Source organism: Cibotium barometz, chromosome 12 (genome assembly GCF_041138505.1).
Source record: "Cibotium barometz isolate CiBa-2024 chromosome 12, ASM4113850v1, whole genome shotgun sequence".
Lineage (NCBI taxonomy): Eukaryota > Viridiplantae > Streptophyta > Polypodiopsida > Cyatheales > Cibotiaceae > Cibotium > Cibotium barometz.
Genome location: NC_141057.1, coordinates 20,873,010 through 20,889,122, shown reverse-complemented (window position 1 = coordinate 20,889,122; position 16,113 = coordinate 20,873,010).

Here is a 16,113-nt window from a genome sequence, read left to right as displayed (position 1 = left end):
GTGTAGAGCATGTAGAAACTTCTATATCAGCGTGTGCCTGGCATGAGGAGCTAGAAGCTTCATGTGGCTCCCCCCTTCCTAAGCTAGGTGGTATTGATCAATATCGTTTGGGAATCCAAACTAGCTCTGGAAGAAGTGGTGTGGAGCACTCTGTTACCTTTCCTTTACCACGGTCTTGAATTGTCGTTGGGGTGGCAACATTTGGTTTGCAAGGTTTTATAGGTGATGTAGAGGGATTCAGCTTATGCTTAGGGACCCAAATCTGGTCATTCCCTTCGTAATACCCTTGGGCTACTAATAATTTTTTAGGGATCCATCGTGATGTCACATTGCCCCTTCTCGGGTGGGTAGCTGCTTTCCTTCTACGAGGCTTCTTGTCTGAACGAGATTGAGCAAGGGAAGTAGCTGGCTCCCCCCTTCCTAAGCTAGGTGGTATTGATCGATATCGTTTGGGAATCCAAACTAGCTCTGGAAGAAGTGGTGTGGAGCACTCTGTTACCTTTCCTTTACCACGGTCTTGAATTGTCGTTGGGGTGGCAACATTTGGTTTGCAAGGTTTTACAGGTGATGTAGAGGGATTCAGCTTATGCTTAGGGACCCAAATCTGGTCATTCCCTTCGTAATACCCTTGGGCTACTAATAATTTTTTAGGGATCCATCATGATGTCACATTGCCCCTTCTTGGGTGGGTAGCTGCTTTCCTTCTACGAGGCTTCTTGTCTGAACGAGATTGAGCAAGGGAAGTAGCTGTTAACGAAGCTTTTGGGACCCATTTGTATATACTCTTTGGCATAGTAAGCGGAACCTTAGAGACCACCTTGCATGTTTCCACTCTTGGCGTTGAAGGCGTTAGAGGGGTGGCCAAACAATCAAGGATGGTTTTGCCACTGGACTTTGTGATTTTTCATTATCTAATATTTAAGTGGATGACTTAGGTGCGAGATTTTGAGCGGTCAGACCTAGTGTTGGTTCTTGCGTTGTGACTCGTCTGTTGCCCAATCGATATTGCACTTGGTGGCCATCATCCATTTGTGCCCTAAGTTTACAGTCCCTTCCATGGTACCAGAGCAGGCATAACCAAAAAGCTTTGAATTATGGTCCCCTTGTCATAGGCCACCAGAGTGTGCAGAATTCCTAAGACAGGGGTTTTCTTCTTGTTGATACCTTTAATTTGGATAGCACTCTTGGATAAAGGTGGTTTTCCAAGTTGACACCACACGCCATATGATAGCAAATTGTGTTGAGCTCCTGTATCCAATAATGCATTATACAACACCTCCCCGTAAGGACTCTGTAACTCAATTGGGTATCTTAGAGGTGGGTCAGATCCCAGTGAATCCTCCTCTGCCTCCTCGAAAAATACTTGCGTAATTCCCAAGTTGGCTTCTCGTTGGCGCCTAGCACGCTGTTGACGTTCTTTGGCTTCAACTCTCGCTTGTATCTTCTTAAGCTCCGCTTGTTCTTTAGCTGCCTTCTTTTGATGGATTGCATGTAACTCCTCTTGGCTCAGGGGGTCATAGTATCTTTTGAATTTACCCCCATTAAGGAATCCAATGGTTTCAACTCCGTCGAGAGTCTCCACTCTGATGGTTTCAACTCCGTCGAGAGTCTCCACTCTGATGGTACCTTGCGGGGTAATTTCACATACTCTATACGGTCCCTTACCAGCATATTTGAGCTTCTTCTTTTCGTTTTGCACTCCATACATCAGGACTTTATCCCCAACCTTGATGTCCTTGTCCTTTAGGTGGCGATCAAACCATTTTTTCCTTCTATCCTTCTCCACAAGGGCATTGTACACAGCCAATTGTCTTTCTTTGTTTAGTCGCTCAAGGATATATAGTCGCTCTACTAAGGGATTACCATCCCAACCCTCTTGAGTAGCAACACGAAGACTAGGAATGACGAATTCCCACGGCATGACTGCCTCTTGGCCATATACCATTTTGAATGGTGTGCAATTAATAGCCACTTTGTACGCAGTACGATAGGCCCATAAAGCTGTTGTAAGCTTTAGATCCCAATCCGTGCGATGAGCTTCAACTGTCTTTGTCAAAACAGAGATTAAGGTCTTATTGGTACTCTCGGCTTGGCCATTCGCTTGCGGATAGTAAGGAGTAGATTTATGATGGGATATCATGAAATTTGTTGTGAGCTCCTTAATCACTTCATTTATAAAATGCATACCATTGTCGCTCACAAGTTCAAAAGGACAACCGAAGCGTGTGATTATATTTTCAAAGAGGAACTTGGCTGTTGTCCTTGCATCTGCCTTACGTGTCGCTTTCGCTTCAGCCCATTTGGTCATATAGTCAGTGGCCACAATAATATAGCGAGATTGTGTGTTGCAGGCCACTGGGCTAATTGGACCTACAAAGTCTAAACCCCACTTTTCAAATGGTTGGTTTACTTTGATCGGATGTAGGGGCATCTGATCTTTCCTCTGGGGTTTCTTGTATCGTTGGCATTCATCGCAACCCTTCACAAAGAGTGATGCATCGTGGAACATAGTGGGCCACCAATACCTCGATTGTAAGATCTTTCGCGCAGTTAAGTCTCCTGAGAAGTGACCACCGGCTACACCCATATGTGCCTCTTGCAAAATGTATAGATACTCATCCTCTCGGGCACAACGCCTAAGAACGTCATCCTTTCCTCTTTTATAAAGAGTCCCGGCTATCAAGCAATAGGGTTCGCATTCTTTGATCAGCTTTCGAGCTAGATCTTTACGAAGCTCCTTGGGTGGAAAGCCATTAACCAAAAAGTTAACAATCTTCTCACTCCATTCAGGCATTGTCTCCACCATGAACAGGGAAGTGTCAGGTAAATCATCATCAACTCCCGTAGGAGCCTCACCATTAGGTATGCGAGACAAATGATCAGCCATAACATGTTTTCTGCCAGGTCTCACAACAATAGTGAAATCAAACTCAAGAAGAATCAATAGCCATCGTGTGATTCTTCCTGTGGAGCATGGTTTGTTTACCAGATACAACAATGCTTGATGATCAACATAGAAAACAAACTTGGTGGCAAGGAGGTAATAACGAAATTTCCTTACTGCATATATCATTGCCAACCCTTCTCGCTCCGTAGTGGTGTAGTTCGTCTCAGCATCGTTCAACTGGCGACTGGCAAAGCTAATGGGGTAGTCTAGCTTGTGTTCTCCAGGTTGAGTTAACACACACCCAATAGCAAAATTTGATGCATCAATATGCACATGGAAGATTAAATCCCAGTTAGGCATTCGCAAGATTGGAGCACTCGCTAAGGCCTTCTTTAATAGCTCATAGGCACGGTCACATTCTTCGGTCCAAATAAACTCGATGAGAAGCTTATACAATGGTCGAGCTATCTCGGCGAAGAATAGAATAAACCTTTGATAATAACCAACATGGCCCATAAAGCGTTGGACTCCCTTATAGTTGGTAGGTGGGGGCAATTCCAGAATGACCTTGATTTTACTCTCGTCAGTGGAAATCCCATTTTTGGACACTATATGCCCTAAGATAACTCCGTGTTTAACCCAGAATTGGCATTTGAAAGGATTCAATGAGATGCGATAGTGAGGCCTTGAGCAATAAAAACTGGTTTAGACTCCTCACCCGGATCTGCTAAGTCTATCTCCTTAACTACCGCAGGGCCATCACACCGCTACTCCCATTGTTAGGCGTTCGTTGGGCTTTTGTGTAGACCACTTTACGTTCCCCTGTGGTGAATGATTTGAAATGCTCGGGTGCGGGGTGTAAGTCTACTGGTTCTTGTTGTGCCAGGCTTTTTTCTTTCAATTCCACCTCCTTTTGTTGCTGAGCTAACTCTTGGTTTTGCCGCCTTCTTGCAGTACGATTTAGTTTCGGCTTCTCTTCGATTTCTAATTGGGCGATGTCATGAGGTTGCGGAATACACCACATGACACTTTGGAGGTATTGTTCCTAATTATCCACTAACTTTCGATGAGCGTCAATAGCTCCTACATAACTAAGCCATTCTGCGGTGGATTTCTCCTTGTTTATTGCAGTGCGTACATTAGCTCGTACATTAGCTCGATAGCGTTGGCGCTTATGTCTCGTTTTCTTCTTACCAAGATTTTGATTTTTGTTTCTATCAAATTCGGACTCACTTGGTCGATCTTCACTTGTGTCCCCCTCACTTTCGGGATGAACTACAGGAGGTCACCGTCCTAGGCCTTGAGCACATTGCTTCCCCATTTGGGTGAATATTTGATTCATCCCTCCCATCAGGCTCAGAGTCAGTTTCTTCTTGAGATTCAGATGACTCAGAGTCAGTTTCTTCTTGAGATTCAGATGACTCAGAGTTGCATTGGTCAGAGTCTTCGCTACTACTGTCATTGTCAAGGGAGTTTGCCACTTTCTTGCCATCAGGAGTCAAGTGCATAACACCTATCATGTTTATTGACACTAACAGTGGTATATCTTGCCCCTCAGTTGTTACCCAGCTTGCGCCTCTATTTCCCCATGTGTCTATGGTTGCCGCTAGGTGTACCCAATCCACGTTATCTGACTTAGTCATACCCGGTAGGACATCCATATAAGGAGAATCTTTCCCATCATCAGTCTCTTTTTTGCATGTATAGCAATACCTTAATGGGGTGGAGGGAACAGTGGTATCCAATCGATTATCGATGATAACCTTGCTTCCTAAAGGATGCGCACGACCATTCTCAAGATCAACTCGAATGACAGAGTCCTGGAATTGTAGGTAGACATGGTTTTTCGACCAATCATGCACCATATGTGCTTCCCTCATGAAAGGACGTCCTAAGATCATTTGTGCTTCCCTCATGAAAGGGCGTCCTAAGATCATTTGATATGACATAGGATGCTTGGAGAAATCCATTACAATGAAGGTATGTTTTACCTTGTATCCCAGAACCTTGATCTTAAGGTCCCTTAACATTCCAATAGGTTTAGCAATAGTTCCGTTTGCCATCTTAACCACTATGTTTGTGACTTCGAGGTGAGGTCTTCCCATAGATTCCCAACAGTTTTAAGTCACAATGCTCATGCCAGCACCACCATCAAGAATTCCCTTCAGAGTTAATCCCTTGGTAGTAATGGGGAGGGTTGCATTAGATTCGTTACCTTCAAAGTACTGTCCCAACTTGTTCACAGGTATTTCAACGACCGCGTCTTCATCTAGGTTGGGTTGTAGATCCCAATGTTCCCCTTCATCTTGAAGCGTGTCGGGTCTATCCATATTTGCAAATTGTGGTAGCCCCGCCTTTAGTTCTCCATTGAGAAATGCCCGAAGAGCTAAGAATAGCTCAGGATCTCCGTATAATTTGGATATGATCGTGGTTCTAATTTCAGAGGACATAAAATCCATTAGCTTAGACACATTCAACAGTACTTTTCGAGACATCACCCCTTGACTAGGGACTGGTGAAGATGGAATCACTTCCTCTTCGATGGGGTCAGGCATTCCCTCACTAAACATTCTTTCCAGCAAGAAGGGTGTTTGTCCACTTCCTGATGTCCTATCCTCACTTTCTTCCCGAATGATACTAGGTATAGCTAACGGTTTATGGCTCCTGTGAGGCTGAACTAGGAAACACTGTGTCTGGAATTTTGATTCTTCTAGGGTCTGCTGGCTCCAGTTCTCTTTGTGTTTCTTCCACCAAACCCCTTAAGTGTTGCACTTGTTCAATCTCCTCAACTAGGTTTGGGTAAGTTCCAATCTTTTCCTTGAGGGTTTTTGGCCCACGTGGCTTGTCTTTGGGAGTCTCAGTCAGTTTGGTTGGCCGAGAGGGCATTAGCTAACTTGGTTGTGGGGCCGAGGAAGTTTCCTTTTGTTTCCCCTGATTTATGTATTCGGTCGCTTGATTCTCCTTCGTTGAGCTCCCGAGTGGGATCCTCCCTTAAGGTAGTGGCTTTGGTCCCCATGGTTTCTATTGAATCAGAATCATCTTCAGGATCATTCATATACACAAGGTCGTCTCATGTTCCTATGTTAGTCTTTGAACTAGGCTTGGAGCTTGTGGCATTAAGCGATCTCTTCCGCCGTGTTTTCTTTTTCTTTGCTCGAGCAATTGATGCAGTATCCCTCTCTTCAAGAATGTAGTTTTGATTTTGAAGCATTGATCGTGTAACTACATTTGCGGGTACAACTGGTGTGGTTCCTCATGCCTCATTGGTGACCTCAACCAAATTCAATGGCGTAATCTTGGGTGCATTAGGATTATGTGGACATTGAGCAATCAAATGATCTATGCCACAACGATTACATGTAAGTACCGGCATTCCCGATGCGCTCCCTTGATTTGGTTGCATCTGAGTAGCGATCTTCTGTAGCCTATTAGGGCACTCCGCTACACGATGCGGTCCACCACAATCGTAGCATTGAAGAGGTGGTCTCCTTGCCATGGTATTAAGGTTTTGCCCTCTTGTGGCGAGAGCAGCCACTTGATATACAGGCTTGACTTGCCCGAGATGATCCTCCATGTAGTACTGGGGAATCATTTCAAACGTATCAATCCCGTATGGAGCAGTGGGGTCTATCTCCTCTTCATAATCCCCACACGCACTATGTGACTCACAACCCATCTGGTTTATAGGAGTAATCCTTGGATGTGGAGGTTGTGGTCCTAGCACTGGCGGTGGCAATGGCACAGACTGGACTACATTCGAATTCCTTGGAACTATGTGCTGTGACGGTTGCTCGACAGGTTGTGCAGGCATTAGCGCGGGTACTTGAGGTGTGTTTGACCAGGCTAGTGGTGCAGCCTGATTTGCCAACATTCGCTTAAGTACTAGGCAATCCTTAGATTGATGGCCGTACTTACCACATGCATTGTAATTCCCATTGAATTTGACTCTGAATGTGGGACATTCACTCGTGCTATGTGGTCCTAAGCAAACCGAACACCATTGTTGCTCTCTTCTTGGGTACATATGGCTATTTGGAGGAGCTCGATTACCCCTAAAGTATTCTTGGAGAGCCTTAGTAAGGTCAGTCACAGACATTTCGGATATCTTGGGCTCCTTGGCAATAGGTTTTACCGTCATTGGCTCGTGCCCAGATACTTGCGAACTAACGGATTTTGTCTCCAAAGACACCTTTTTACCTGCAATCATCAAGTTGTCTTCTAACTGAATTGCATTGGCAGTGACTGCTTCCCACGTTGTAAGACCTCTAATGACTAGGCCATTGTATATGTCCTCATGGCGCAATCCTCGGATGAATCTATCGAGCAGTTGGTTATTATTGAAGCGCTCATCGGGAGTGCAGCGAGAATTTAGATGCTTCAATCGACTTATCAAGTCTCTCACTGACTCCCCTTCCTCACGTTCAGCTTTTTGGAGTTGAGATGCTACTCCCCAAAGCACACCCTCACGTATGTATTCTTTCAAGAACAATCTGTGAGAATTTAGATGCTTCAATCGACTTATCAAGTCTCTCACTGACTCCCCTTCCTCACGTTCAGCTTTTTGGAGTTGAGATGCTACTCCCCAAAGCACACCCTCACGTATGTATTCTTTCAAGAACAATCTCTTGAGAGTGGGGTAGTGAGTGCGCTCTTCAACCCTTAAGGTTCAATACCAATCTCCAGCCTTCCCACTCAAGGTTAAGCCTAAGGCTTTACACTTATGCAGCTCATTGTGCTCTTCCAAGAAATCACACACGTGTTCGAAGACTTCAATGTGCTTCCTAACATCCTCGTTACCACTGAAGTTCTGAGTGAGCTTAGCGACTTGTACTGCCTTGCTTCTAGGTTCTCTCTCAGGCATGCCCCGCATGTTTTTCACAATAGATCATCCGATCGTCTGAGCAAACGCTGCGAGATCACCTAGGTGAGCAGGCATAGCTGGTGGAGGCACTTCTGGGATAGCCTGGCTGATAGAAGTTGGCGTTGGTCTGGGTATGTTGGCAAATGACGTAGGATATGACATGTGACTAGGCCTAGCTCCTCTTGGATAATGGTTATGATAAAGCGATCGTGGAGCATATGCCATTGGCATACTAAGAGGCGTAGGAGCTACATGAGCATGAGTAGCGATAGGTACATATGGTCGATAGGCACTGGCACGCACTGTTGTAGGTACTGTTCCACTAGGTAGCGGTGTCGTACTAACTACAGTGGTAATAGGTGCGCCTTCCGTCATGCTCATCATTGGGGTAGGCATTGTGGATTCCTTAATGGAAAGTTGAGCCAAGGTTGGAAAGCTAAAGTTACTGCTCGTGGGCTCAACCTGCATTGAGACTCCAGGCGAAACAACATATGAAGGGTCTATGGGACTCACCGAGGGAGTCTCCAATTGTGATAGGGTTGGTTGTTTGGCCTTGCCCGTATCCAAAAATCTCATAGGGCCAGTGGAACCTAAGTTCACTCCCCTATTTTGCCTCTCAATTTGGATAATTCTATGAATAATCTCACATATCATTTGTTGTTGCTCCTCTAGATTAGTGGCGCTAGATGTAGATCGTAGGACTTCTAACCAACCTACATGGTATGTGTAGCCCGTGTATAGGTCAGTTAGAGTCTCTGTGTGTAGATCATATTCCCAATTTTCATTGAGAAATATCCCATCCAGACTTGGTGTGCCAAACGGTTCTCTTGAAGTGGACGCAATGTCACTTCTTATGGATTGGCTTCTAGGGATCTCTACTTTAGGAGGCACGTCGGAAGGTGGTAGCTCAGTAGGACCCTCATTAAACGAAGTGGGTAGAATATCCACATGGACACTCTTTGAGAGGGTAGGGTATACAGGAGATGTGAATGGCGAATCCACTACCCCTCCTTCTTCATTTACTTCGCTTGTCGCATGTTCAGAGCGTGTAGCTCTACTAAAGGTCTCTATTAGACGACTAAACATGCTAGATCCGGGTTGTGGGGCCCAAACTGGCATGTTTTGGCTTGTCTCCTCAGGGTTCTTGGTAGGGTGCCCTTCCATGGCTTCTGAGTCAGAGGACGAGTCACTAGTCGCTATTCGTGGATCTTGGGTTGCACTTCCTTGGGTTCCAGCGGAAGGCCAAGATGCTAACGTGGAGGGATGGTGTGAGCTTACGTAAACTGAAACGCTTTCTAGTGGCTCAGGCTCTAGTACCTGACCAGAGCATAGATGCATGTGACGTAGGTATCCTACGGGCGTTGGTGACTACCTTTGAAGCCCACACAAGTGGTTTCTTAGTGTTTCACACCCCGTTTTTACTTGTTTTTGTATTGTTTTTAACCCATTTTTTACCCCCTTACTTATGGTTGAACCTGAACTAGGGCGTGTGATAGCTCGAAACGAGCGTATCGTTTAAAGGGTCCTAGTGTGCTTTACAGCACCGTGTTCGCCTATCCAGAGCTCCTGTAGTCTTCAAAACAGTCTGTTTCCTTGTGGGGGAAGGGGCGAAAGCCTATTTGCTTGTGGAGGAAAGGGTGAGGGCTTTATCTAGTGGGCTACATATAGGGCACAACTTCCCATAAGCTCTCACTTGAAAGAAAGCTATGGAGGCTCACTCTCCTATATATATATATCAAAAGACCGAGACCGAGGCCGGGGTCGGGGTCAATTGGGGGTTTTTCTTTTCAAAAAAATTTTCCCTAAATAAAAAATCTTTCCTCTTCACACGTTTGGTTTTTTTTATTTTATTTTTATTTTTATTTTTTTTCAAAATTAATTTTTTTTTCTTTTTTTTTCAAAATTAATTGGTTTGGGATAAGTTTTCTAGGGTTTCTTTCTAGGGTTCAAACTTTGGCCGCGGCGCAGTTTGCACACAGCACAGGCCTGGGGATTCAGAAATTCCCCCCTCACGCGTAGAAAACCAGAGAACAGAACACACGCGGAGCGAAAAAATAACAAAAGAAACGGAATTGCGGAAGACAAATTGCAGAAACTGATTTCAAAACACGGAAACACCTCAACAACAAACACATAGTCGCCTTTCCTACAGTGTAAATTTCACTTCACGCAGCAGCCCGAGCTGGTACAGGGCATCTCCCCGGCAACGGCGCCAAAAATGTGCGCTTTTGCCGCACAAGTCATAGCTGGGGACTTGCCGAGCACCGTATGCGAGCCACGAATGGCTGCAAGCATACAACCAGGAAAGCAAGCTCAAACAGAATGCAAAGGTGTGTCACTCACCGCTCTAACCGTCGCCGTGAAGGATTCCCTCGTCTCGCAGCAGTGAAGAAGGAGCCGCCGTCGCCGCTCTACCGCCGTGCCGCTACAAAGTGCTCGATCGCTCTCTCACTCTCTCTCTCTCACACACACACACGCAGGAGAAGGAAACCAAGGAGATAAGGCAAGAGCACTCTTATATTCAACACATGAGAATGAGGGTTTTAGGGTTACATTTGACTCTTATAGGTGACTTGGCCGTTCACACATGGGCGCCCATACATGGCCGGTCGATCCTAACCCTTATCCTATTGATATTCAAGGTCCGCCTCTCATCGGTGACGATCACCCAATTCCTTTATCCTTTGCATATGGTGCCGACAAGCCCGGCCCATGACTCAGAATAGTTAAACTAATTACATGACGTAAAACATAGTACGTCTCAATGTCCGTTCATAGGTTAACACTCCTCAAATCCATGAAAACCATAGTTGATCATAACAATCAATGCATGCCATCTAATGGTCATTAATCATGCCAAAAGAAGCATTAAAATTGGTGGCCAACTCATCAATCTGGAGTATATGAACATAGTGTCGTTCAAGCAAAACTCCAAAGTAAGCAAGTGAAACACATGTGTGTTGCACTCATTAAAAAACTCCTAGACACAAGTGATCTAGGCAGAACCTGATGAGTCCATATAAAAGTTGAAAAACATCCAATAAAATCCACCAAAATAAACAGATCAACTAATCCATGATAGAATTTGTCTTAGGCTTAGAAAATTAAGCATAGACCACACTTAAATAAGTGCAAAATAAATTATCATGTACAAGTGTCAAAGGTGAAACACACTTTGAATGCAGATTATAGTCATCAAAAGAAATTAAGGAACATGTCCCAAAAAGAATGGCTAAACAATGGTAAAAAATCATGAAAACATAGTTTAGAATTAATCCAAATAGAAATAACTATTAATACGAGGTATAATCGTATTAATAATATGCAAATAACCCGCATCTATCAGCACGAGAAAATGTACTTCAACATTAAATAACACTCGAAAATATTAAATTCTCGAGAAAAAGAATTATCATGATTTTTTTCTAATTTTTCCTAATTTTCTAGGGCCTCAAAATGTGATAATTTTAAATTCCACCAAACCTATCTTATGGCATTCCAAACCTATATTTTTTCAAAAAAAAATTAGTAATTAATTTTGCCAAAATACCATTGATATTTTAAAAATACTAATTTTTTAGGATTTCTAAAAATACTTTCTAGAATATTCCTAATTTTCATGAGAATCCCATCATTTTCACGAAATTTTCAATTCCGCCCGACAATTCTCAAATCCAATGAAAAATTTTAATTTTAATGGATTTTTTAATTTTTTGGTCAAAAATATATTTTTAAAGGAATTTGAATGGTCACGGGTGCCTGAGTGGACACACCACATGCTGAACACCAGCCCCACATTTTCCAAAAATTTAAAATAACCTTTGTCTAATTTTTGGCTATTTTTCAAGATTTTTTTAAAATTTTTAATTTACCCCGAACGCATTTAGAATACGAATAGTCAAAAAATTTTGGAATCCCAATGGTTTTTCCGAAATACGGAAAGCCAACATTTTCGGGAAAATGAAAAGACAAAAAAAAAAATCGAAATGTGAAAGGTTAAAAGTTTCCGAAATCCGAAAGGTCAAAAGATTTTCTGGGATTCGGAAAGCCAAAAGGTTTCGGGAAAGCGTAAAGCCAAAAGGTTTCTTGGAAGATGAAAAGCCAAAAGGCACCAAGAAAAAATTTCCAAAATTTTTTAGAGAATTCTTTTCTTAGATTTCAAAATTTCTCCCTTTTTTAAGGCTTTTTCTCCAAGCTTTTTTGAAATGCTTTTTTTTAATTAAAAAAACTCTTGTTTTATATATTTTTTTTAAAGTTTTTTTTTAAAAAAACTTTTTTAACTAAGGTTTTTTAAAACCTTATAAAAATGATTTTTTTTGGGGGGGTGGCGATTTTCACCGGCGGCCTGCAGCAATATCCCCCCCCCCCCCCCCCGCATGCGCCAAAACTGAGAGAGAGAGAGAGAGGGATCATCTCTCCTCGCCATCTCCACTCCTTCTCTCCTCTCCATCTTCTCCACTCAATTCCCCCTCCTTCTCTCTCTATTAATAGAGAGCTTAACTTTAATTAATCTTTTAATTAAACCTTTACTTAATCATAGTTAAATATTAATTATGATTAATGCTTAATTAAAAATCCCTTTTAAGAGGAGTTCACATGGTGGTGGGAGAAGAAAAAAGACGAGAAAAATCAGATTTGAGAGGCGAAGAGGGTCCCACGCACACGGGAGAGAATTTCATGCATCAACATGTTACCCCTACTCCATTTCAGCAGAAAATTGGTAGAAATTTGATCGCATACCTGCGGAAAAACCTGCAAAAATGTATAAAAATTACATTTTAACGATAAAAATGCTCAAAATTTTCTAAAAAATTAGGAAAAATTCTAGAAATTTAGGGAATCCATTCTACCAAAAATATCCATAGTAAAATATGTGATATTTTTGTAAAAAATTTTGTTAATGCTTATTTAAAACCATAAAAAATAGGAAAAAAATAGCATTAAACTCACGGAATTCCCCCGCAACATCGATTCGTCCATTGAATAGTAGTAACACGCGTTCCAATCGCCATATCAACGATACACGTGCAAATCATAAACACAAATCAACAAAATAACATTTTTATTAGTAATTATTAAAATTTACTTCAAAAAAATGCTAAAAATTGCAATAAGAAAGAAAAATCAACAACAATTAACTAGAGATTGCTCTGATACCACTGTTAAAACCCTAAGATCTCTCTAGATAATTGTTATGCATAAACATGCATAAATCAGGCATAAACTCATCCACCCGCGAGCCCAAGGGATGTACACATGAAATATAATGAAATACATCATACCTTTACCTTGATGTCCCATACCATCAAGAGGTATAACTCCAATCCAATAGTATGTAGCTATAGTGTGAAATGGTAGGTGAGTAGATATGATCCTCTACACAAGAGAGCATAACATAACCTAGCCTCAAGCTAACATCAAGAGACCATAGCCTAAGCCTCAAGATAACATAGCCTTGGCCTCACAAGCCTCCAAGCCCCAAGCCCTCCTTGAGTGTGCCCCATGCCCCTATTATATAGGAGGGCCCTCAAGTGACTCTTGACTCTCCATTTCCCATGTGTGACCCTTGGATGCCTGACCCTAACCTTAACCCATAAGGTTAGTCCTAACCCATGCTCCACTAGAGCTTGTTCCCATGCTCCCATGCTCACAAGCCTAATGTGGGTTAGCCTCCTAGTATATGCAAACATAATGTGCATATAACAGTTAGTGTTCACACTTGGTCGGCTATAACTTAAAAATGGTCAAAGGTTACTATTTCTAGCCTTAAGCAATTATATACACAAATTCCATGACTTCCATATTTGCATTAAAGCACATGGTAGTGCCACGGTAGTGCTTCTTTATTTATGTCACTGCTACCATCTTACAAAAGTCTTACAAAAAGATAAACTTCTATTACATGTGAGTAAGATGGTGAGACACCTTATAGTAGGACAAGCAAGTGAAACCATGTTAACCATAGTGATGATCCTAATGCAGACCACATCCTCACGTCTCCAAGATCTATTCGTGAAGATGATGCCTGATTTGGAGAAGTGTAGATAGTCTCGAGGATGTAGTCGGTGAAGCTTGTTGAGGCTACATGTGGTATGTGGTATAGTACTAGCGCGTGAGTGCGTAGAAGCACCTTATGGTAGGATGGGTAGGTGAAACCATATTAACAGGAGCCCCCTTCCTAATATGGTGTAACTGCATCCTCACATTACCAAGCTGTATGAGTGAAGATTGGGAAGCACCTTATAGTAGGATGGGTAGGTAAAAGTATGTTATCTGGAGTGGCTAACATACCCCCCTTCCTTCATCCTCACATCACCAAGATCTATCAGTGAAGATGCTGTCTATTGTGGAGAAGTGGATGTAGTTCACTGAAGCTTGTCAAGGCTACATGTGGTATAGTGCTGGCATAGAAATGCCTAGAAGTGCTTGATATGCAAGGCCTCATCTCTAAGGTTGTGTAAGTGCTCTGTAAGTGGTTTGGGCCCATAAACAAAGGGAAAGTGGTAGAAGGGGCCCATGTCTTTGCGTTATGGATTCTTGCACTAGGAGGACATTCACTATTATCATTGATGGTTTTGAATTCTTTGGCATGGAAGTTTATTATTCCCAAATCTCATGGTGGAAGTAGAGATTGGGCTTCTTCATTACTAGTTGCATCTCTATGGTGAGCTGTTTGTTGTGTTGGCTATTTTTAACACAACAAACATCTTCTGTGGTGTTGACTATAGTCAAAGAAGAGCTTGTATTATTTGAAGATCTTTGGAGGTTCCTATAGACTTAAAGGGGATCTAGGCAATGGGTCATATCATGAACCATGCTTTTGCCCACCATGGATCCCCTAATCCAAAGATGTACTTGGATGGCTATTGATAATGAAGCATGTACGAGCTATTGTGAGTGCCTATTCATGCAAGATGTGTCTGCTGTGAAGTGTAAGCCTGCAGAGTGAATGATGTAAGTGACATGCATGGGCTATGTGTGGACTGATGGTTTGCCCGTCATGGGTGTTCTCCTCCATGTGGTAGTTTTAACTCTCTACTTTAACTCATATTTTCTGCTTTCTTCAACATTTAACCTTTATGTTATATGTACATTATGTGTGCTATGTTATATACACATTATGTGTGCATATACTAGGAGGCTAACCCACATTAGGCTTGTGAGCATGGGAGCATGGGAACAAGCTCTAGTGGAGCATGGGTTAGGACTAACCTTAAGGATTAAGGTTAGGGTCAGGCATCCAAGGGTCACACATGAGAAATGGAAAGTCAAGAGTCACTTGAGGGCCCTCCTATATAATAGGGGCATGGGGCACACTCAAGGGGGCTTGGGGGCTTGGGGGCTTGGAGGCTTGGAGGCTTATGCTATGGTCTCTTGTGTAGAGATCCATAACTACTCATCTACCATTTCACACTATAGCTACATGCTATTGGATTGGAGTTTTACCTCTTGATAGTATGGGACATCAAGGTAGAGGTATGATGTATTTCATTTATAATTCATGTGTGCATCCCTTGGGCTCGGGGGTGGTTGGGTGGTTGAGTTTATGCATGTTTATGCATAACAATTATCTAGAGAGATCTTAGGGTTTTAACAGTGGTATCAGAGCAATCTCTATTTAATTGTTGTTGATTTTTTTTAGTAAATTTTAATATCAGGTTGCTTGAGAAATATGGCATGCATGATTGTGCATCACTCACTTGTCCCATGAATCCTAATTCAAAATTATCCAAAGATGATGATTCCCTTGAGGTTGATTCTACAGAGTATCGCCAACTTGTTGGTTCTCTACTTTATTTGGTTAACACTCAGCCAGATCTCTCCTATGCTATGAGTATTCTCAGCCAATTCTCTTCACAGTCTCGTTGATCTCATTGGCAGGCAGCTTTGAGGGTTCTTCGATATCTTCATGGAACTCTTGAGTATAGCATTTCTTATGCAGGTGGAGATACACTTATTGGTTACTCAGATTCTGATTTGCAGGGTGTATTGATACTAGGCGTTCCATGTTAGGCTATTATTTTATGCTTGGTAAAGGACTTGTTTCTTGGAAATGTCAAAAGCAGCGAATTACTTCTTCTTCATCGACAGAAGCAGAGTACAAGTCATATCTTGATGCCACTTCTGAAGCACTTTGGCTTCAACAAATTCTGAATCACCTTAGATGTTCATCTACTCCGACACTCATCTACTCAGATTCACAGAGTGCTATTGCTTTAGCCAAAAATCCAGTTATTCGAGGACGATCCAAACACATTGATGTTCATTTTCATTTTGTTCGTGATTGGATTTCTGAAGGTCGCATTCAGCTTGAGTATTGTCCTACCAAAGATAATGTTGCTGATTTGTTTACTAAGCCTCTTCC